Below are 23,347 nucleotides of genomic sequence, written 5' to 3'. Positions count from 1 at the left end.
GAACAGAAGCCCTGAATGTTCTATTATTCAATGAAAAATTTCATAGAGATTTAAATTTGGGTGATATGAATGTAAAAGCTCAAGATCTAAGTAACAGAAATGACTAAAATGTATTATAGGGACAGGATGCAGTATTTTGCATGAAGAACAAAAGATGTCAAAACAGTCTGCAAAGATTTTGATATGAAAGACCTTTTGAGGTTAACAACCCTGTTGTTAGGTTTTTTGTTAGGTTGTTAGAAAAACCTGTTCGGTTTTCTGAAAATCCTAAAGGAATATGTAAGTAATTTTACTTATTTCATTATTTTCATCAAAAGAAAATTGAATTGGGATGTTTGAGATAGACAAATAGAGAGTTTTATATTATAAAGAATCAGGGAGTATTGTCATTTCAGGTAAGCTGAACTCTTACCTTTCAAACAAAATAACTGTTTTCAAACAACTTTTCTACCCGTCCACCTATTTATGAAATGATAATGTTAGCAATTTGCAAAGCCCAAATAAACAGTTGATGTCTACATTAAGTCTGCCTTGGTAAATTATTCAAGCAAGCAGTTGTAAGGTACAAGGGTCCCTCTTGCTTTAGTAGGAGCCTTAAAAAGAGTTTGAACCCTTAACAGCTAACAACTGTGGGTTCCTCCATGAAATATGAGTGAAGATCAATGCTATTTCTTGATCTTCCTCAACATCTGTCCTCTCTTTAGAAGACAAGAACATGAATGTATTTAATGCAATGAAGAATCATAATATGGGAGACCATGATGTAGTCTTATTAATGACAAATATAAACGTAACAGAAAAAAACAGTTTTATATAGGCATTTTTTATAAATTTATACTTATTTTCTATAGATATTTAATTTTATGTATGTATGTATACACACAAATTTATATATACATACATATATATGTATGTATATATATTATATATATATTCAATGTCACCCAAAGGTATCATTTAAATGCATGGGCATTTCATGTCCATCCACTGAAGAAATGCCCCTACTGAGAGCTGATTATGATTTATAGCCATGAATACTTATCCTTGAAGACTTTTTGGAACGTTCTAATGGGGTATGTGGATACTCTAAATATAAAAATAATTTATACATATTGTATTTTAGGAAAATAAAATCAACCACCCATGGATTCATTCTCAAGCATTTGATGTCAATAGCTGCACTCTGCAGATACACAGACTTTCTCCTTTCCTTCAGTTCTGTAGTTACTTTGGTGGATTTTTATACCAACAGGAACTTATTACCATGACAGCACCTTTGTTCATGTAGTCTAATGAAATATAGCTTAATGAGATATGCTACTGAAAGATTGTGAGAGATATTTCCCAAGGGTTGGAAATGGCAAGCATTTCGTTTAAATTATACTGGCATTTGCCCACTCTAGAGTGATAAATCCTGACTACATGGCCAAACAAAATTTTTAGCTTATCAGGTAAGAAAGCTTCTACATTCTCAGAAAACTTCCACTCTTATTTAATCTTTCATAACACGCAAGTTAAAGTTTGAATTATATCAGAATAAGATTTTTAGTCCCGAAATTCAGAATTAATGGAGTCTCCCTTTTACAGTATATGGTTCAAATAGGAGGTTTTGTTACATGGTGTTAGAATAGCAGGCAATGTAATGTTGGTGTTGGAGAAACATTTATTTTATAATAAGAGATAGTTATACCAAATAGGTAACAAGTGATAAGGATGAATTTTTATCCCAAAGGGCAATAGCCATCACAAAAATTCAGTTACTTAGTTTTTAAATGTGGCTTTGAGAATGTAGTTAAGTTTCCACTGAAACAACTTTATTTTCTTTTTTCATGCCCATGCATTTAAATGATACCTTTGGGTGACATTGAATATATATATATATAAATTTGTGTGTATACATATATATAAAATTAAATATCTATAGAAAATAAGTATAAATATATAAAAATGCCTATATAAAACTATGTTTTCTCTGTTACATTTCTATTTGTCATTAGTAAGACTACGTCATGGTCTCCCATATTATGATTCTTCATTGCAGCATGGAAAAAAATTGTGAGCTTTCAAAGGCCATGCCAGCAGCACGCAAGCTTAGGCAGGTCTTCCCAGGCTAGAAAGACTGAGTATGGACATGCACTGAAGTGCATCTGTGATTTGGGGACCAGTCTCACCAAGCTCAGAGAGGCTCACAAGCAGGGGGTCACCAACCAGGTGAAAATTTGGGGGGGGTTTGGACACAGAGATTCATGAAATTCTATTAAGATATAGAAGGGCTGTAACTTGTGATGGCTGAAGATAATAAAGCCATATATCCTTGACGTATGTCATTATACTTCCTATAGAGCTTGCTATTAAATTAGTCAATGTCTAATTTACTATTTAAACTAGACCATATGTAATTGATTTAGACAAATAATTACTCTTTCCTTCCCCCCAAAGCAGAATAATGATAATATCTTGCATTTATATATTGTATTATAATCTAAAAAGCACTTTCACATATATTGTTTCATTTGATCCTCTCTGGTGTTATTAGTGTAATATTACAGAAAAGGAAACTGATGTTAGAGAGGTTAAGTGGTTTGTCTAGCTACAAGTATCCCCAGTGACATGTTTTTATTCCTAGGCCTGTACTTACATAGTAATGAATGGTGTTCTGTCTCTAAGGTCCCGTTGTCTTTGAAAGAATTTCTTTCAGTTATGTTATTGCAACGTTTGCTTGTTTCTATAATTTCCCATTTTTCACTAATAAAAACATTTTTTTTCCTACTTCAGAAAAGAACCAAATTTAACCTTGTTGTCCAGTTTGTTTCTTTAGCAGTTTCTGTGATCATATGATGCAAACAAAAATGAGCAGGAATGGAGGGACTAGCTGGATGTTCCCTGCCCAGCCATCATTCTGCCCTGCCCCTTCCCTCCCCTCTTCCACCAAGTTAATAAAGGAATTGACAAAGGCCATATCTATACAGTTATGGTCAAATCAAGTCAGGCCTAAAAAACATAATAAGAAAATCAGAGCCACTCCTAATAATATTTTGTGGGGCAAACAGTTTGAAAAAGCCAACAGAAGGTGAGGAGGAAACCTCAAGGAGACAATTCAGATTTCTGGTCATAAAGTTCTTTGGGGTCATCTCTCTTTTGGAGGGAGGGAGGGAGGTGGAGAGAGGAAAAAGGAGAGAGAGATAGAGAGATAGAGATAGAGAGACAGAGACAGAGAGAGACAGAGAGAGAGCAAGAGCACAGGACACTGAGAAGCTAGTCCTGAGAAGAACGCTGCCAGGAAAGGCAGGATCAAGGAGTCACCTGGGGACTATGTGGAAGGAAGGAAAAATTATGAGTGTATTCTCAAATTCTGGTTTAATTATTCCTGCTATCTAGGTGTGAAGCTCAGCAGTTTTTACCTGTTGGGGGATTACAAGTCCTATCAGCACCCTCAGGCAAAGCAGCAAAGTCCTGGTCTCCTAAATGTAATTATGGTTCTACTTAACAGTATTTGATGCAAGATGCATTACAGTTAGCGTTTCAGCACCCTGGTTCCTAATGCCTCTACTTAGGCACTTTCTATGTGCCAGCTTTTATGCTAAGTACAAAGAGCACAAATAGGAGCAAAGCAGAGTTTTTGCTTGAGGAGTTTACATTCTTGCAGGAGAAAACAACACATAAAAGGGAGCTCAAAATGGGGGAAGGTGGAAGGAGCGAGCACCTTCTCATGGACAAAGTGGAAAAGTCTGGAGAGTCGGGAGCAGAGTGGGGAGTAAAGCGAGCCATGGTTGGTCTAGGCACTTTCTCAAATGGAAGTTCCATTTATATTATTATGATAAACCATATTATATTAACAATATTAGTAAACAAGGGTGTAATACTTTAAGGTTTGCAAAGTATTTTACACATCAGTTCAATAATTAATTGTTATATCAATTCAATAATTGTTTCTTTTAATTCAAAGTATTTAGAATTTATAAAAAAAAGAAAATAAATCCCATTACTTTACAGTTACAACTTAGTGTGGGGATTCAGTGAATTGAGACTGACCAACCTGGTTCTTGTTTGAATGACAACTGTTGGCCTGAACTAAGATTCTGTCTTTGTTTAGTATGGAAAAAGTTGAAGCTTCCCCCACTCCCAAATTTCTGAACAACCCAAAATAAAAACATTATTCCCCAACAAAGATAGTGTTTAGGTCAATTAAAATATAGAAGGATCAAGGAATTTGTTTAGTCAATTACTCTTTAGACAAAAAAAAATTCCTTTCTCTAAAGATGGTAAATAACATAAGAAGGTTCACAGTGTTGTCAGGTGATCATTGTTTAAATGAACTAGGGGCTAAGGGTAATAATTGTAACCTCATTGGATGATTAAGGCATGAATCTTAAAAATCCTAAGACAAAATAAGTTTCACATATATTGGTTGGACAAAATATGTAAGGAGTATGGAAGGTCTCTCTGGAGACAGTAGGGTAAAATAAATCATCCTACTGTTATATATACATACATATATATGTATATGTATGTAAAACACATGAAAATGTAAGCCCTTTAAGGGCAGGAGCCATTTTTGCCTTTCTTTATATCTTCACTGCTTAGTACACTGAGTGCCTGGTGCCTAAATTCTTGTTAACTGACTGCTTGACCTACATTCCAAGAGATCACTTAATTCGTTAGTTCCACAAAACTGATATGGCCATATCATAATCCTCTATGAGTGGTTTACTGAGTTTATTCTTTTCTCTATTCTCCTCTGCTACCCAGTTGGCTATGTCATTTATCATCTACAATTTCATTCAGAGACATGGGAAAGGAGATAAAACTTAAATCTGTAAATTCCTTAAGACCAGATGCTATCTGCATTTTGTATCTTGTATGTCATTATGCTCTGCACCTAATAGGTACCTTAAAAATATTTGTTGAGTGCATTTTATTGACAAAGTTTTTAGCTGCAAGTTTTGTTCATCCGTAGCTAACAGAATTGAGTATGGAAAAAAATTATGAAAATCAGAGACAAATTTCCACTATGAGATACATATATAATAATTCAGAATATCCCAAAAGTCTATGTGCAGTTTTAAGCTTTAACAATTTGAAACTTCATTGGTTCCTCAAAGTGTAAGCATCATAGATATAGTGTAAATTTCCCAAATTTACAAGGTGAATTTTAATATGCTCATAAGACCAAGAAAAGTTTATGTATTTCACAGAACACTAAGGCAACATCTGTATTTGTCATCAGATTCATATCATAATTAAAAACAAAGCTTGGGCTCATGTCTGCAAATGAAGAACACTTAGTTAATAATCACTTCTAACATAAGTTATAATATGTGTTTCTTTGAACTGTTTTCACAAATAATTACTAATAATGTTAGTATAATTTTCATTACCTAGTTTATTTGCTAACAGGGACCAAGTTGAACATTTTCAGATCATGACTCTTACAATGAAGGCAGAGACATATAAGCAAACAAATGACTATGCCTTCTAACATAATTACAAATATGACCTCAATTCAGACTCATTTTTAACCTCCATCTTTTTCAAACAGCAGTATCTACGTACTGTTTGGCAGGGGCATGCTAGGACCATTCTGACCTTAATTTTGGTCTGTCTAAAGATCAGTAGACAGAACATCTTAAGACTGTCAGGTTTTGGTCAGACATGCCATTGTGTAGACTGGTGATAGATGACAGATTTGGAGCTGAAGTTATTGTCTCAGTGATTCTGCAGTGGTTTTGTTGCTTCTGAGAATATAAGCATTGTCCAATGGAAGGAATGCAGTCAATTTAGAACTTTGCATGATGTATTCGGTAGAACTCAGTATTATTAACTGAGTGACTCTCTCTCTCTCTCTCTCTCTCTCTCTCTCTCTCTCTCTCTATATATATATATATATATATATATATATATATATATACATATATACACACACATACATATCTACAATACATACATATATGTACATACACATGCACACACTAAGTGACTCAATATCTTCCACTATATACCATGATTTCTGATCTTTACTTATTCATGTTGCTCCCCATGCCTCTAAGCCCCCCATCCCTCACAACTGGCATCTTTGGCTGCAGACATCCAACTCATCCTTCTAACTCACCTTGTCATCTTCTCCATGAAGGAGAAAACCTGTGGAAGAAGGTATTTCAGGAGGAATAAGGAGCTCTTTAAAGTATAAAAAAAGAAAAATTCTAATGAGGAAGAAGAAGAGAGGGCCATGTTGTTTAGAAATGAATTCCACTAAATTGGCAACTCATCAAAATTCCAAATATTTAAAAAGAGTATAAAAAATGAAAGTAAGATTGAATAATGGAGGAAGGCAATATCAAAGCATGACACAGAAGAAGAATCACGAGTTCTGAAGCTCAGGACACGATAAGTCAAAGATACAGATATCAGAAGGTTTTTAAAAAACTATCTTGAATATAGGCAATGGGGTAGAAAAATCTATCTTGTGCTAGAGGAAAACAGAAGAGAAGGGAATGAGTGGGGTGATAGAAGGGAGGGCAGATTGGAGGAAGGGATAATAAGAATACATGCTGTCCTAGGGTGGAGGGAGGAGAGAGATGGGGAGAAAATTTGAAATTCAAAATTTTGTGGAAGTGAATGTTGAAAACTGAAAATAAATAAATTTAATTAAAAATTTAAAAAAGGAAAAAACCATCTTGAGGAACAGGAGGAGCCCAAAGGGGAGATATATAACCATTGCATGGGGATGGATAGGACAATGATAATGGACAACTTAGAGAAGACAGATCTGTTCAGCTTGTATTTTCTCTGCCAAAAAAGATGCTTTGGGGACTAAAATGACAGAACAAAGAGGGCAAAAAGAGAGTTAAACCCAAGATAACAAGAGATCATAGGTGACTATTTAGCTAACTTTGATAAATCTAAATAAGTAGATACAGATGAAATATAGGTACTGAAAGGGCAGATATGAGATCATTTCCCACATAATAGTATATTATAGTATCCCAAAATCTTGTGTACATCATCATGAACAAAATCCTTTGGTTGAAGATCTCTGCTGATAGGGAATCCATTACATGCTTCTTTTGCACAGCTCTAGATCCCATAGTTACCCCTTACATCAAGCTGAAATCTGCTTCTCTAAAATGTTCACCTGTCAGTTTTTCCCTCTGGAGTTAAGCAAAACAGTCTTTTCTGTTCTCCATATGGAAGTCTTTCGAAAACTTCTAAAGATAGCTATCCTATGTCAATTGCTTCCCATCCCTCCAAGACTTCTCTTTTCCAGGCTAAAAAGTCCAAGTTCTTTCAACTAGTTCTTATATGGCATGTGTGACAGAAGTAATATCTGAACCCATGCTTCCATGCAAGATAGGCTAATTTTTCCTTACAAAGTACTAAAACCATACTTGAGACTTGATCTGCTCAGGGTACTAAAGAGACAGGCTGTTGACACCATTCCTTGGTTACCTGAGTATAAAAAAGTTACAAGGTGCTCCAGGGGAGTTCCAATGGTTAGTGGAAAACAATGGGCAACTTAGATATAGGAGTTTTTCTCAGCTACATCAACTCTAGATATATTTTCAATGTACATCCTTATTGGGGGAGGAAGATGGTACAGTAGACAGAGCATCAGGTCTAGAGTCAGACTCATCTTCCTGAGTTCAAATCTGACCTCAAACTCTTACTAGCCATGTGACCCTGGCTAAGTCACTTAACCCTGTTTGCCTCAGTTTCCTCACCTATTAAATGAGCTGTAGATGGAAATAGCAAATCACTTCGGTGTCTCTGCCAAGAAAACTCCAAATGGATTCACAGAGTAAGATACAAATGAAAAATGACTTAACAACAACAGAGCAAAATATAGCAGAGCTATCATGTTCCTCCTTCTGTACGGTCTCACTCTACTGATTCAGCCCAAGATCATATTAGATTTTTTTTGGTTGCCATGTTAACACTGTTGACTTATAATTCATTAAAACTTGGAGTTCTTATCATAAGCTATTATCTAGTCATGTCTATACTTGTACAGTTGATAATATCATGTATCTTATCATAGGATCATAGATTTAGAGCTGGAAAGGAGCCAAGAAGTCACCAAGTGCAACCATTTCATTTTACAAATAAAGAAACTGAAACCAGAAGAGGTTGTCTTTTGCATAGGATCATCCACCTAGCAAGCAATTGAGGTGGGATCGGAATGTAGGTCTTACACTGCTTGTCTAGTGATAGAGATGACATACAAAGGGAAATCTTAGAGATTTTTCCATTAATAGTATGCCTAAACGGTGGGCCAGGTATGCCAACACACTTTGGGTCAACATTAACCTTTCTCCTTAACCTTCCCCTCAGAAGAATGGGCCAATGGTAATGCAACTCAATATTTGCTGGCACACTAGGCCCATAGTGTATAAACTACACTAGGATCTTTCTGAAGGATACTTCATTGACTTTTTCAAAGTTCAGTTTATTTGAATGTGTAGACACAAGCTCCTGACCTTAGTACTACTAAAACTGTACTGGTTAGACCACAATGATAAGATGCTATACAAATTGTAACTCCTTAAATACTCCATTGGTCACTGATAATTTGAATACCTCAGGGGAATTTTTCAATAAGTAACAACAGAATCCAGCCACAGCAGTCTCCAGATAAGATCAATCTATGTTGCTTCTTATTAGAAATGAATTATCTACTACTAAGATTACAAACCTAAAATTGGAAATGCAGTCTATAGGAAGTTTGTTCTTAAAAAGGAACTGCTAAAAGAAACCAAAATTTTAATTTGGCTAGAAGGAGACAAATTTAGTACTTTTCTCACTTCTCAACCACAGTGGTCTTCGAAAAAACTATAAAGGTGCTTCTGTAAGGACTAAGTAATAAAAGGAGCTTCACTTTTGGCAGCCCAGCTGGGAAGAAAGAGACTGAGATTGATTATTCGAGTCAATACTTTTGAGAGAAAAGTCAATTCCACACTTCAGATTAAAAAAGCATTTAAGAGTTGGCCTTTTTAATGGCTTAAATAAATGGAATAGAAATCCTTGCTTTTAGATACATTTTGGACAGGGGAGACAAAATGAATGTGCTGGAGACTTTGATTCGGTCCACTAAAATAGTACAAGTTGCACAGAAATATGTCCAATCAAATTAGACACCTGATCCCAGGGGCTCCTCAACTTGTTTGTCAGAAAACAATGCCAGTTTTGTGGTCTTGGTTTACTGGAGGGATTAGTTAAAAAAAATTATTAAAGGATAAAGTAGAGCCCACCTTTCACAGATGAGATAATTTTAGGACATTCATTTATAAAAATGGGAAAGGGAGAGTGCCAGAATTATTTTAGGTGTAACTTCCTTTTAAATTCACATAATAAAATATGGAGCTTTGTATAAAAATTTTAGATTCAGAGATGTGTCCTATGAAATAGAACACTCATTTATGATTACCATCATTAGATGCTGAAAAGGCATTTTATTGCACTGAATTGAATGTTTTAATTTCATCTACTTCACATTATGCTTTGACACTAAGTTTCATTATCTTTCCCAATGCTGTAAGGATGAGATTTTGATGAATAGTTTCACAAAATGAAGCTCTGACAAAGAAAGGGTTTTCTAATGTTACTTTTGTCATGGAGTTGGTCCTTAATGGCGTGAAAAATACATTTAGAATTATGTATAAAGAACTTGGTGAAAGATAATTTAAAGTTGTCTTTGTATTATCAAGTCAGAGAAACCAAATTATTCTCTACTTGGAAGTTCATATGGTGCGGTGGATAGAGTGCTAGGCTTGGAATCAGGAAGAATTCAACTCATATTTGGCCTCAAACACTTACTAGTTATATGACCCAGGGTAAGTCACTTAACTTCAGTTTGCCTCAGTTTCCTTAACTGTAAAATGGGGATCATAATAGCACCTACCTTTCAAAGTTGTTTGTTAGGATCAAATGAAATAATAATGTAAAAAGCACTTAGCACAGTACTTGGAACAAAGCTAATTTTATATAAATGCTTATTCACTTTCCCTTCCTTCTATTCTCCGTGGCTCCATTGTACAAAAGATCACATCATTTTTTTTTTTACTTCAGAACAATTACTGCATGACTTTCAGATGTAGGAGCAGTATAGTAGAGGGGAAAGAATTAAGGTTCCAGTGAGAATTTGAACGTGGGTTCAAATTTCGGCTCTGACGCTTACTACTTGTATTACCTTAGTCAAGTCACTTACCTTCCATGAACCTCAGTGTTTGCACCTGTGAAACACGAAGATTATATGGATGGGTTGTGTGGTTCCTTCCTTCTGTAAATTTATGATATTATGAACTATGATACTAAAAACAAAATTCAATAAATATTTATTAAGTTCTTTCTGTGCTATGTATTGTGCTAGATATGCTGATGCTGTAAAGATAAAAAATGATACATGTTCCTACTCTAGGTAGGAGAGATGATATCTGTATACACAAGAAACAAAAGGATGAACATATCACTTATGGCCTGGGCTTCAGTGCAGAAGAAACAGTACTGAATTGAAAGTCAGAGAACCTGGGTTCAAACCCTGATTCAGCCACTTACTATCTGTATGACCCTGGGCAAAGATTCATGTATGGGCTGCAGTTTCATCATATGTAATATGAGGTTCTTTAAGCATATGATCTCTTAAGACACTTTAATTTTATGATTAGGAGGTAGCATTTGAATTTGGCCTCAAAGAAAGGAAAAAAATCTCTTCCTGGCATGGAGGATAGGAGGGGGCAAGACAATACCACATAATTTTGAGTAATCCAGTTTGGCTGGAATGAGAATGCATTAAAGAGAGAACTATGAAAAAAGGCTGAAAAGACAGGGTAGAATTAGATGTTGGAAGGTCTATCAGTCAACAAGCACTTAAATGCTTACTAAATGCCAGGTACTGTGCTGATCAATGGAGGTCCAGGGAAAGAAAAATAACTACAAGTCTCTGCCCTCAACGAGCTCATATATGGGAAGACAAATATGAAAATAACAAGATCTATTCAAGTCATATTGCTGTTCATTCTTCATTTTCAAAGAGAGTCAATGACATCATGGGGTGATTTCTTGACTTGTGTATGAATTGGACTTAAGTGAAGCAGAGTTGCACAAAGTGATTAGCCTCCCTCTCTCTTTAGAGTCATTGAAGTCCAGTGGCAGGACAAAAGTCAAGATGACTAGTGATGGCCTGAGATGCAGTGGATGACCTTGGTGCTTGTGATGCCTGACTTCTAAGCACTGACCATTGGAACAGATTGTTCTCATTCGTCCATTCTGCTGGTGGCAGTCTTCACATGCTTGGGGTAGATATCCTTCAAGATGATCTCAAAGGAAGGTCCCTTGCAGAAAATGACATTTGAGCTAAGTACGGAAGGAAGCCAGGGCAGCCTGGAGGCAGAGGTAAGGAGGAGAACATTACAATCAAGGGAGACAACCAGTAAAAATGCATAGAATCTGGAGATGGAGTGTTGTATAGAGGGGCAGGACAATGGGGCTGGATTATAGAGATCTTAGAGAAGAGTAAAGCATTAGGAAAAGTGTGAAGATACAAAGAGCTGTAAGTGTGAAAAAGAGAACTTTCTACTTGATTCTGGAGAGTTGAGGTTTAGACTCCCCTGTGGAGAGTTAGATAATGAATCAATTAGGGAGTAGACGGATTACTGTGCTGTAGTGAGGGCCTAGATGAAATTAGATAGCAAATTTATAGTGGATTCACTCAGCATAATTTCATGATATTCTCTCACTCTGCTCAACAGGATGTGAACAGGAGCGAAGGACATAGATGGTAGGTCTAATCAAGGGTTGGAGTTTGGCAAGGATAAGGTTAATGGGGAGGAGAGAAAGTGATCTGAGAGTAGAAGATCATGGAAAGTTGGAGTAGTTTACCAAAGGATCAAGACAGATAAGGAAGGGGAGTGAAACCACTGTAAGGATGATGGCCTATTAAAAAATTAAAGTCATGGAAGGAATGGCAGTAATATTGAGAATAAAGAATGGAGTGGTTAGTATGATATAGGGAAAGATGGGATGATAAAAGATCATTCCATCAAGACCATCTAGTTCAAACCCTAAATGGCCTCTGGATTTATCCATCTGGATAATGAATATTAGAGATGGTTCAAGTGGCATTCATGCTTGTGATTGTGGGATTGTGCTGTGATATTTTAAATTTGTTTCCAGAGGTCATTTAGGACCTGGACTAGATGACCTTGATGGAATCTTTTATCTCCATCTTTCCCTGCTCTTCATTCTCAGTATTATTCCCATTCCTTCCATCACCCTAGCTCTTTAACATCATCTCTACAGTGGCTATATTCTTTTTCCTTACCTATCTTGATCCCTTGATAAACTAGTTAGACTCTGCTTTATCTTTTACTCAATCTACTGATTCAGTAGGACAAGAGTGAACCTGAAATATAAGATCTATGAACCAAGATAAGCTGGATGTGGTCAAACAGAAGGCAGAAAGATTAAACATCAACATCTTAAGTGTCAGGGAACTTAAATGGACAGGAATGGTTGGATTTAATTCAGATGACCACTACAAATCCCTTAAAAGAAATGGAGTATCCATCATAGTCAATAAAAGGGTGAAAAAAGCAGTATTGGGCTATAATCTCAAAAATGACAGAATGCTATCTGCTCAAATACAAAGCAAACCATTCAATATCAGAGTAATACAAGTCTGTGCTCCAACCACTGATGACAAAGAAACCCAAATTGATCAGTTCTGTGAAGAACTACAACATCTTCTAGAAATAACACCAAAAAAGATGTCACATTCATCAAAGGGAATTAGAATAATAAAGTAGGAAATAAAAAGATAATTACAATAACAGGCAAGTTTGGCCTTGGAGTATGAAATGAAACAGGGCAGAGACTTAATATTTTGTTAAGGTAACTTGCTGGTCATAGCAAACACTCTTTTTTAACAATCCTAAAGTCTACTCTACACATGGACACCACCAGATAGTCAATATCAAATCAGGCTGATTATATACTTTGCATTCAAAGGTGGAGAGAAACTATACTGGTAGTGAAAACAAGATCTAGAGCTGACTGTGGTTCAGTTCATAAGTTTCTTATTGCAAAATTCAAACTTAAATTGAAGAAAATAGGGAAAACCATCAGATCATATAGGTATGAGCTAAGTAACATCCTTTATGAATATGAAGTAGATGTGATGAATAGATTTAAGGGATTAGATTGGGTAGAAAGAGTGCCAAAAGAACTATGGACAGAGGTTTACAACATCATACAGGAGGCAGCAACAAAAAACATTATGAAGAAAAAGAACAAGAAAGAAAAATGACATCTGATGAGAATTTACAAATATTTGGAGTGTAGGGTGTGTTCAGGGAGGACCAGTACCTTTGGTGTGATGGCTGCTGAGCCCTTTTCAGGGCTCTTTCCACCTTTGGTGTCCACCTGTTCCACCTAACTCCAAGAAGCTGCAGCATGTGCAGTGGCCACACCCCAGCAGACAGGCCAAACCAGGTTGAGGGTAACTAAGGGTTCACAAACCCATTGGTGAGTTAGGGGGTGTCTATCACAAGCATATGAAGACTTCCTCTGGTGGGATGGGCGGATGAGAACAATTTGTCCCAACGGCCATGAAGGCAGATGAAGCAGGCAATGTGGAGCTTGGTTAGACACCAAAGATGCCAAGGTCATCCACTGCATCCTGAGTCATTGCTAGTTGTCTTGACTCTGTCCTGCCATTGGACTATGATGATTCAAGAGGAAAGAGTGAGGCTGATGATTTCGTGCAGCTCTGCCTCACTTAAATCCAATTTACACACAAATCCTATACCATTTCACTATTATGCCTCAAAGTCCCGTGGCAATAGGCAAGTGATGAAGCAGCAGGTGCAGATACACTAGGAGCTGTAGTCATGACCCTGCACACAGGTGGCCCAGGTCATAGGGTCATTTCTCACTGGAAGCAGCAGTGGGACTCAGCAGCCCCCTGGGTGTCTGAGCAGCCTTTTGAGGATTGCACTGCTCACCTCCTGGTGTGAGGAAGGGGGCTAGAAAAGGTGCCCTAATCATTGCCTGCTAACCCAATCCTGGCCTGATTACCATGGTAGGCGGGAAATCCCACTATGTGGTCAAAACACAAAAAAATGTACGAAAACATCTGCAAAGATGATTCCAGTCATCATCGGCACATGGAACATGCACACACTAATAAACAACACAAAATCCAGTAGACCTGAAAGAAGAACTGCTTTTATTGCAAGAGAACTCAACAGGTACCACATCCAAATAGCAGACCTGAGTGAAACAAAGTTGACAAATGAAGGCCAGCTTACTGAAGTTGGAGCTGGATACACCTTTTTCTGGAGTGGGCACAGTGAAAGGGAGCACTGTGAAACTGGCTTGGATGTTGCAATCAAAACTAATCTAATCAGCAAACTGGCATGCCTGCCAAAAGAAGTGAATGGCAGGCTCATGACAATGAGATTGCCACTTGCAGGAAAATACCATGCCACCATCATCAGTGCCTATGCTCCCACCATGACAAACCCTGATGAAGTCAAAGAAAAATTTTATGAAGACCTAGAGACCCTTATCATCAATGTGCCAAAAGAGGGCAAGCTTATAATACTAGGTAACTTTAATGCTAGAGTAGGCTCAGACTACCAGACTTGGCAGGGAGTCCTAGGGAGGAATGGAGCTGGAAACAGCAACAGCAATGGTCATTTACTGTTGAAGACTTGCGCATCACATGACCTTCTCATCATCAACACTGTCTTCCATTTACCTAAATGCAATAAAACTTCATGGATGCACCCTTGCAGCAAACACTGGCATCTAATAGATTATGTGATTGTAAGGAGAAGAGACAGACAAGATGTGAGAGTGACAAAGGCAATATGCAGTGCAGAGTGCTGGACTGATCATGGACTTATCCTTTCCAAGCTAAATATTCGCACTCATCATCAAAAGCATCATCCCCAAGGCAAAATGAGTACTAAAAGAATTAATGTCAACAAATTAGAGTTCTTCTCTGAGCGTGAACAGTTTGTTGCTGACTTGGAGGGAAAGTTGAGTTAACATACAGTTGGCAACAGTGGAGCAGAAAAGGAGTAGGTAGCTCTCAGAGATTTGGTGTACAGCACTGCATTTGCTCATTTGGGTTAGAACACTCGCAAACACCAAGACTGGTTTGATGAAAATGATGGAGAAACTCAGAAGCTGCTAAATGAAAAACGTGAACTCCACAGGATTTACTAGCAGGATAGTTCATCCACCTCTAAGAAGGTAGCATTTAATTCCATCGAAAGCAAAGTACAAGCAAAGCTTAGAGAGATGCGGGATTCTTGGCTCAGTAAGAAAGCAGATGAAATTCAGTTTTATGCTGATGGTAACAATCCAAAGCGCTTTTATGATTCCCTGAAAACTATTTATGGACCAAAAATTTATGGTGCATCGCAACTACTCAGTGCTGATGGAGTCACATTGATTAGTGATAAGGATACGATCCTAGAGAGATGGGCTGAACACTTCCCATAGTGTTCTCAACAGACCATCATCAATCAATGCTGAGGCCATTGACTGTTTACCTCAGGTTGAAGTCAATCCCTCCTTAGCTGAACTTCCAACTGAAGAAGGTTTTGAGGGTCATTAGGCTCCTTTTATGTGGCACAGCACCTGGTGCTGATTCTATTCCAGCTGAGATTTACAAGGTGGGGGGACCATTGCTCACACAAAAGTTGACTGAAATTTTCCAGGTTATATGGCAAGAGGAGGTTATCCCCTAGGAGTTCAAGGATGCCTCCACTGTCCATCTCTATAAGGGTAAAAGGAACAGATTGTCCTGTGACAATCACAGGGGGATCTCTCTCTTAGTCATTACTGGCAAAAATTAGCCTTAATATGCTGATCCTTCACCTAGAAGATAGGTATATACCTGAGAGCCAGTGTGGCTTCAGAAAGGGCCAAGGAAAAGTCAATATAGTGTTTGCTGTCCGACAACTCCAGAAGAAATGCCAGGAGTAGAACAGAGGTCTGTACACAACGTTTGTGGATTTGACCAAGGTCTTTGACACTGTTAGTCATTATGTCAAAATTTGGTTGCCTGAAGGAGTTCATCAATATTGTACGTTAATTTCATGATGGCATGTTTGCCTGGGTTCTGGATAATGGACAAAGCTCTTGTGCCTTCCCAGTCACCAATGGAGTGAAGCAGGGCTGTGTGCTTGCTCCCATGCTTTTTAGCATGATGTTTTCAGCCATATTGACAAATGCCTTCAATGAGGGTGAACACGGCATCAAGGTCAACTGATGGCACGTTCTTCAATTTGAAAAGGTTATAAGCTAAGACCAAAGTAGAGGGAGTGTTGGTACATGATTTTCTGTTTGCAGATGATTGTGCACTCAATGCAGCCTCTGAGATGCAACAAAGTATGGATCAATTCTCTGCTGCCTGTGCTAATTTTGGCCTAAAAATTAACACCAGAAAAACACAGGTACTCCATCAGCCACCACCACATCATCCATACATGGAACCATCGGTTACAACAAATGGAGAAGTTTTGAATACTGTGAATAAGTTCACTTACCTTGGTAGTGTACTTTCAAGGTTTGTACTTATTGACAATGAGGTTGATGCACACATTGCCAGAGCTAGCTCAGTGTTTGGGAGGGTCCGAAGAAAGGTTTGGGACAGAAGAGGTATTAGACTGACTACCAAACTGAAGGTCTACGGAGCTGTTGTGCTGACCTCATTGTTATATGCTTGTGAAACATGGACAGTCTATCAGCACCATGCCAGGAAACTGAATTGCTTCCACTTGAACTGTCTTAGGAAGATTTTGAGGATCACCTGGTATGATAAGGTACCAGACACAAGTCCTTGCTCGAGCTGAACTGCCAAATATTCAAACTGTGCTTCAGAGAGTGCAGCTCCGATGGGCTGGCCATGTTGTTCAAATGCAAAATCTATGCATGCCAAAAAGACTATTTTATGGAGAACTTGCATGGGGCAGGCAATCACATGGTGGCCAGAAGAAACGATACAAGGACACTCTCAAGGTCTCTCTCAAGAACTTTGGATTTGATTGTGCAACATGGGAGACATTGGCACAGGACCACTCAGCATGGCGTGCCCACATAAGAAAAGATGCTGTGCTTTTTGAGTAAAACAGAATTGAGACAGCACAAAGTTAAATGCCGGATGTGCAAATTTGGGATATCCACCCCAAATATTCAAACAGACTATCTGTGCCCAACATGTGGTAGAGCATTCTGAGCTCATATTGGTTTGATCAGCCACAGTCAGACACACTGAAATTTCACTTTACAATGGTGATGTCATTTTGGTCCTCTTTGAAGATGAAGGACAACAACCAGCAAATATTTGAAAAAAGAAGGAAAGTGAAAGGAAAAGAAAACAGCAAGGAGAGATAAAAATGTTGTCTTAAATGAGCAATGCAAAGAAATAGAAGAAAGCAATAGAATGTGAATGAGGAGACCTCTTCAAGAAAATTGGGGATATCAAGGCAATGTTTCATACAAAAACGGGCATGATAAAAGACAAAACTGTTAGGGACCTAACAGAAACAGAATAGATGAAGAAGAGGCGGTAAGAATATACAGAAAAACCACATAAGAACGATTGCAAACATCACCAGTAACCACAATGATGTGGTTACTGATCTAGTACCAGATATCCTGGAGAATGAAATCAAGTGGGCTTTAGGAAGCACTGCTAACATTAAGGCTAGTGGAGGGTGATGGAATTGCAGTTGAACTATTTAAAACCCCAAATGATGAGGCTGTTAAAGTGTTGCACTCAATATGCTAGAAAATTTGGAAAACACAACTGTGGCCACTGGATTGGAAAAAAATCAGTTTATATCTCAATCCTAAAGAAGGGCAATGCCAAAGAATGTTCAAATTACTCATTTCACATGCAGCAAAGTTCTGCTTAGGATCCTGCACAGCAGGCTTCACCAATATGAGAACCTAGAATTATCAGAAGATCAGAATAGTTTTCAAAGAGTCAGAGGAATTAGAGACCAAATAGCCAACATTCACTGGATTATGGAGAAAGCAAAGGAGTTCCAGGAAAACATCTGTGTCATTAATTATACTAAAGCCTTTGACTATATGGATCACAACCAAATGTGACAAGGACTCAGAGAGATGGGAGTACCAGATCATCTTATTTGTCTCCTGAGGAACCTGTACTCAGGCCAAGAAGCAACATTTAGAATCAAACATGGAACAACTGATTAGTTTTAAGATTGGAAAAGGAGTATGACAAGGCTGTATGTTGTTGCCTCATTTATTTAACTTTAATGCAGAATGCCAGGCTGGGCAAATCAAAAGCCATAATTAAGGTTGCCAGGAGAAATATCAACAATTTCAGGTATGCAGATGATACCACTATGATGGCAGAAGGTGAAGAAGAATTAAGAAGCCTCTTGATACGGGTGAAAGAGGAGAGTGTAAAACTTAGGTTGAAGCTTAACCTTAAAGGGAAAAAAACCTAAGATCATGGCAACTGGTCCCATCACTTTCAGGAAAATAAAGGGGTAAGAAATGGAAGCAATGTCAGATTTTATATTCTTGGGCTCAAAGATCCCTGCAGATGGCTATGCAGCCGTGAAAAGATGCTCATTCCATAGAAGGAAAGCTATGGCAAATCTGGACTACTAAAAAGCAGACATCACTTTGCAAAGGTCTATGTGGTCAAAGCTATGGTTTTTCCAGTAGCAATGTATGGCTGTGAAAGTTAAAACTCTGAGGAAAGCTGAGCACCGCAGAAATGACATTTTCAAATTACAGTGCTAGAGAAGATTTCTGAAAGTCCCTTGGACAGCAAAGACATCAGATAAGAAAATAAAGAAATAAATTCAGACTGTTCATTGGAAGGTCAGATACTGAAGTGGAAGCTTAAGTACTTTGACCACATAATGAGAAGATGTGATTCATTGGAAAAGACCCTGACATTGGGAAAGATTGAAGGCAAAAGGAAAAGGGTATGGTAGAGGATGAGACGGATAGATAGTATTATGGAAGCAACAAACGTGAGCTTGGAAAGACTTCGATAAATAGTAGAGGACAGAAGGGCCTGGTGTGATATGGTGCATGGGATCACAACTGAAAAACTGAAAAACAAGAAGAAGATAAGGGTTCCTCTATTGTCAGAGATCAGTTGAGGTGAGGTAGCATAGATTTTTAACAGAAGCAGCCAACAAGGTTGTTTGCCTTCCTCCAGCAATACCAGGGTCCAATATTATTGTTGAGGCAATGGCAGATGGCTGAGGACAGAGGAATTCAAGAAGAGAGGACAACTGATCATTGAGTCAAGACTAAATAGGAAAGGAAGTGAAGTTAGAATAGAAAAAGTGGATTGAGAGAGAAAGCGGGGATATAGAAATCATTGAGGGTGAAGGACAGGGTCAAGAAGAAAGAGTGGTAAAGATGGAGAATTATAAAATACAATATCTAGCTCAATGAGGGACCTACTAGTTTAACAAGCTAAATATACAAATGTTTTAACTTTCCTAAGATCTTTGAATCCTGGCTTTGTTACTTACTGCCTTGGAAGGGCAGCTAGGTGGTGCAGTAGATAAAGCACCAGTACAGGAGTCAGGAGGATCTGAGTTCAAATCTCACCTCAGATACTTGACACTCACTAGCTGTGTGACCTTGGGCAAGTCATGTAACCCCAGTTGCCTCATCCTGGGTCATCTCCAGTCATCCTGATGAATATCTGGTCACTGGATTTAGATGGCTCTGGAGGAGAAGTGAGGCTGGTGACCTGCACAGCCCTCCCTCACTCATAACAAAGTCAAGTGCAAGTCATGTCATCATTTCTCTGATGGCATGGTCTTCTTCAACAACAAAGGACGAACACACACACACACACACACACACACACTTACTGCCTTGAACAAATCAATTTACCTCTGTGGGTCTCATTTTCCTCCTCTATAAAATGAAAAAGTAGGACCAGATAATTTCTAAGGTCACTTCTGGCTCTAATCCTAAGATCACATGAAATTGATGCACACTAAGAAGTTCTGTTATTTTGAATATTAGTGAATATTAATTTGTTTTGCAAGTAGTTATACTGACTTTTCCTATGCCAAATTTCTAGAAATGCTCTAATTGTTCAGTACTTTATCTGAATAAGCATATTAACACTAAAGAATTAATTAACATTTTAGAACAACTGAATCACTTAACACTGTAAACTTTAAAACTATTTGATGTTCACAAGTTGATGAATCTCCTTTTTCTTTTTGCAAGTTGAAACATAAGACTTATTTGACCTTAATATGGCCTGTTTCATTATGCTTTGCAAAAAAATGAAGAAAAAAGAATATATTAGACATGGCAACAAAGGCTTTCCTTGGTGATTCATGCACTGGAATTTTAATGTTATATTTTCCCTACAAATATGCTTTTAATAAGGCAGTAAACTGTATTGAGCTAAAGATGAAAATAATTGATCCATTTCAAGCCATTAAAGCAGTTTTATTTTTTTTACCTTACTTCCATCCAATTTTTTTCATTTTCATGGAAAGTACAGAGCTAATAGCAGATGAATTTCAATTAGTTTCAATTATAGTCATAAAATGTTACAGTGTATTAGGCTGCTTGATTTTATCAGAAAAACTCCAAGGTGAACTCCACAGTATATGTTGTATATGTTTTTGGAAATATTTAAAATAGCAGCCTAGGCCATCTTCAACATACAATGCAACCATTCAAATAGTTTAATCCCTTCCTCATTCCTTCCAGCTCCCCTCTCTGTGTTGTCTTTTCCAATTAGAATGTAAGTTCCTTGATGTTGGGGACTCTCTTGCTTGCTTTTATTTCTATGCTGAGTGCTTAACAAAGTAAGCACTTAATAAATGATTAATTTACTCATCTGTCTATCATCTAGATATCTCTACTATGTATATTTCAGTCATCTGGATCTCTCCATTATCCATCATGCTTTTATCTACCATCTATCTTTCCATCTATAGTCTCTTGATTATATCTCTTGATCATCTCTATCACTTATCATTTATCAGTCTATGTCTATTATAATCAATCATCTATCAATCTCTGTATCTATTAGCTCTATTATCTATCATCTCCTGTCTACCTACCTAACGTACACCGACCTCAACTTTACGCCTCTGGAAAAGATTTCATTCCTATCTGTTGATTCCAGCACAAAGCAACAATTGATTTTTGAGATTTTTAAACTATAGAGCAGACGATAGGGTAGAGATTGTGAGTGTCTATGCTCATTCATAGGATAGGAACTGGGATTGATTCTGAAGTATCAGAGGTATAGGGAATTCCTGGTATATGGCATTTCTCTCTCTATATATATTTTTAACTGGTAGAATACATTGAGAGACTGGCAGTTTCAATTCTACCTTTAAAGATACTTAAAGGATAAGAATGTGCTTGGACAGAAGTAGATAAATTCAGCCAGGAGATAAAGGTCTGGAAATTGCTGATTTAAAAAAAAATCATTGTATTTAGAAAAGGATAGAATGGTATTGAGGAGAAAAAAAATGAACTATAATGAAAAATGTCTACTCAACAGAAGGCATTTCTCAGGTGTTATTAAACTGACTTGAGGAGAAAGCTGGGATTGAGAAGTAGTGCAACAGCAATATAGTAGCTCTCAAGGTCCTAACATTATTTCTAACCTCTTGATCATAGAAGGATTCAGCAGTTATGTTACTTTTCTGTTTTTTAGACACTCTGGTAGTACTAGATATAGCTTTGACCGGCCTTTTTTAAATGCTGTAATCAGCTTTGGATACATAATTCTTAATAATGGCTTGGAAGTAGAGCCAGAGGTATGCATAGAGACAATAAGATTATTTTTTAAAAAAACTACAGCTAAAAGGACTGCCCAAATAAAAGCACCCAACAAATATTACCTTTGAATTTCTACTGCCACTACCATTAAGCCAGGCCCTCATTTTCCTCATATCTTTTGGTCTCCCTGCTTCCAATCTCTCTAATCAATCCATTTTTCATCTTCCTAAAACTCTCCTCTGTTCAAATACCTTCAATAGTCATAGAATGTGAAATAAAGATTACACTCCTCACATGGCAATCACACATGGCAGCTCCTTAATACCAGTTCAGCCACTTGCTCAACTACTTCCTTTCTGGAATCTGATGTCCCAACCAAACTGATCTGCTTATTATGCCCCCCTGTGCTATCTTCATTATTCTCTCCATATTTTGCTTCCATTATTTCCCCTGCCTGGAGCACCCTTTCCCTTCACTTCTGTCCATGCTAAATCCTAGCCAGCTTAAGCTAATTTCTTCTATTTCCTTACCCAAGCCTTACCCAAAACCTAAATTCACATCAGACTCTTCCTCTCATGACTTTTTATAGCACTAATAGTCTATAATATTCATTTGGCACATATCATAACTACCTCATGTTATCTGTTTATATATACACGTATGTGTATATTATCTTCATATATACACATATATGTATGTGTATGTATATACTCATACATATACATGTGTACATATATGCATACATACAGAGAAAGAGAGAAGGGGGAGAGTTTTCAAAGAAAATGTCAGTTACCTAAGGACACAGTCATATATCTTTTGGTAATTCAGAACTGTGGCATAGTGCCTTGAACACAGTAAGCACTCCCCAAATGAGTATTAAGGAGAAGGAGGAATGTCTTATTTAAGGATATGTACTACAAAGGAAAGAAGCATTTAAAAATAATACTATTTGTTTCATTCCTTGAATTTTCTTTGTTTTCCATTTTATTGATAATTTGAATTTCAGGTAGAATTATTTATAGATGACAAGACTAGTACATCAAGCAAGCTATGAAAGATATAGTCCTTGTGCAATGTACCAAATCGTATTATCTCAATACGTATGTTCATCCTTCATTGCCGAAGAAGACCATGCCATCAGAGAAATGATGACATGACTTGCACTTGACTTTGTTTTGAGTGAAGGAAGGCTGTGCAGGTCACCAGCCTCACTTCTCCTCCAGAGCCATCTGAATCCAGTGACCAGATATTCATCAGGATGACTGGAGATGACCCTGGATGAGGCAGTTGGGGTTAAATGACTTGCCCAAGGTCACACAGCTAGTGAGTGTCAAGTATCTGAGGTGAGATTTGAACTCAGATCCTTCTGACTCCTGCACTGGTGCTCTATCCACTGCACCACCTAGCTGCTCTTATCTCAATAGTATATTATACTTAAGAGATTCCTAAAAGCTATACAACAACCCCATCTTCTTTTCAATACTGATGTAGAAGGATCATTTATAATCCAAGGATCAAAGGACAGAAGCTTGACTGCAATATTTTGACAAACCCCACAAATAATCAAAGTGAG

At 37.5% G+C, this 23,347-nt stretch overlaps 1 protein-coding gene across 3 annotated transcripts in view; it reads right to left on the bottom strand.

Moving 5' to 3' along the window:
• Positions 1–23,347, bottom strand: part of CFAP61 (cilia and flagella associated protein 61) — a 343,664-nt gene that overhangs the window by 93,217 nt on the left and 227,100 nt on the right. The window lies entirely within an intron of this gene.

The sequence above is a fragment of the Notamacropus eugenii genome, chromosome 1 (genome assembly GCF_028372415.1).
Source record: "Notamacropus eugenii isolate mMacEug1 chromosome 1, mMacEug1.pri_v2, whole genome shotgun sequence".
Classification (NCBI taxonomy): domain Eukaryota; kingdom Metazoa; phylum Chordata; class Mammalia; order Diprotodontia; family Macropodidae; genus Notamacropus; species Notamacropus eugenii.
This window is presented reverse-complemented; position numbering and strand designations above follow the sequence as displayed.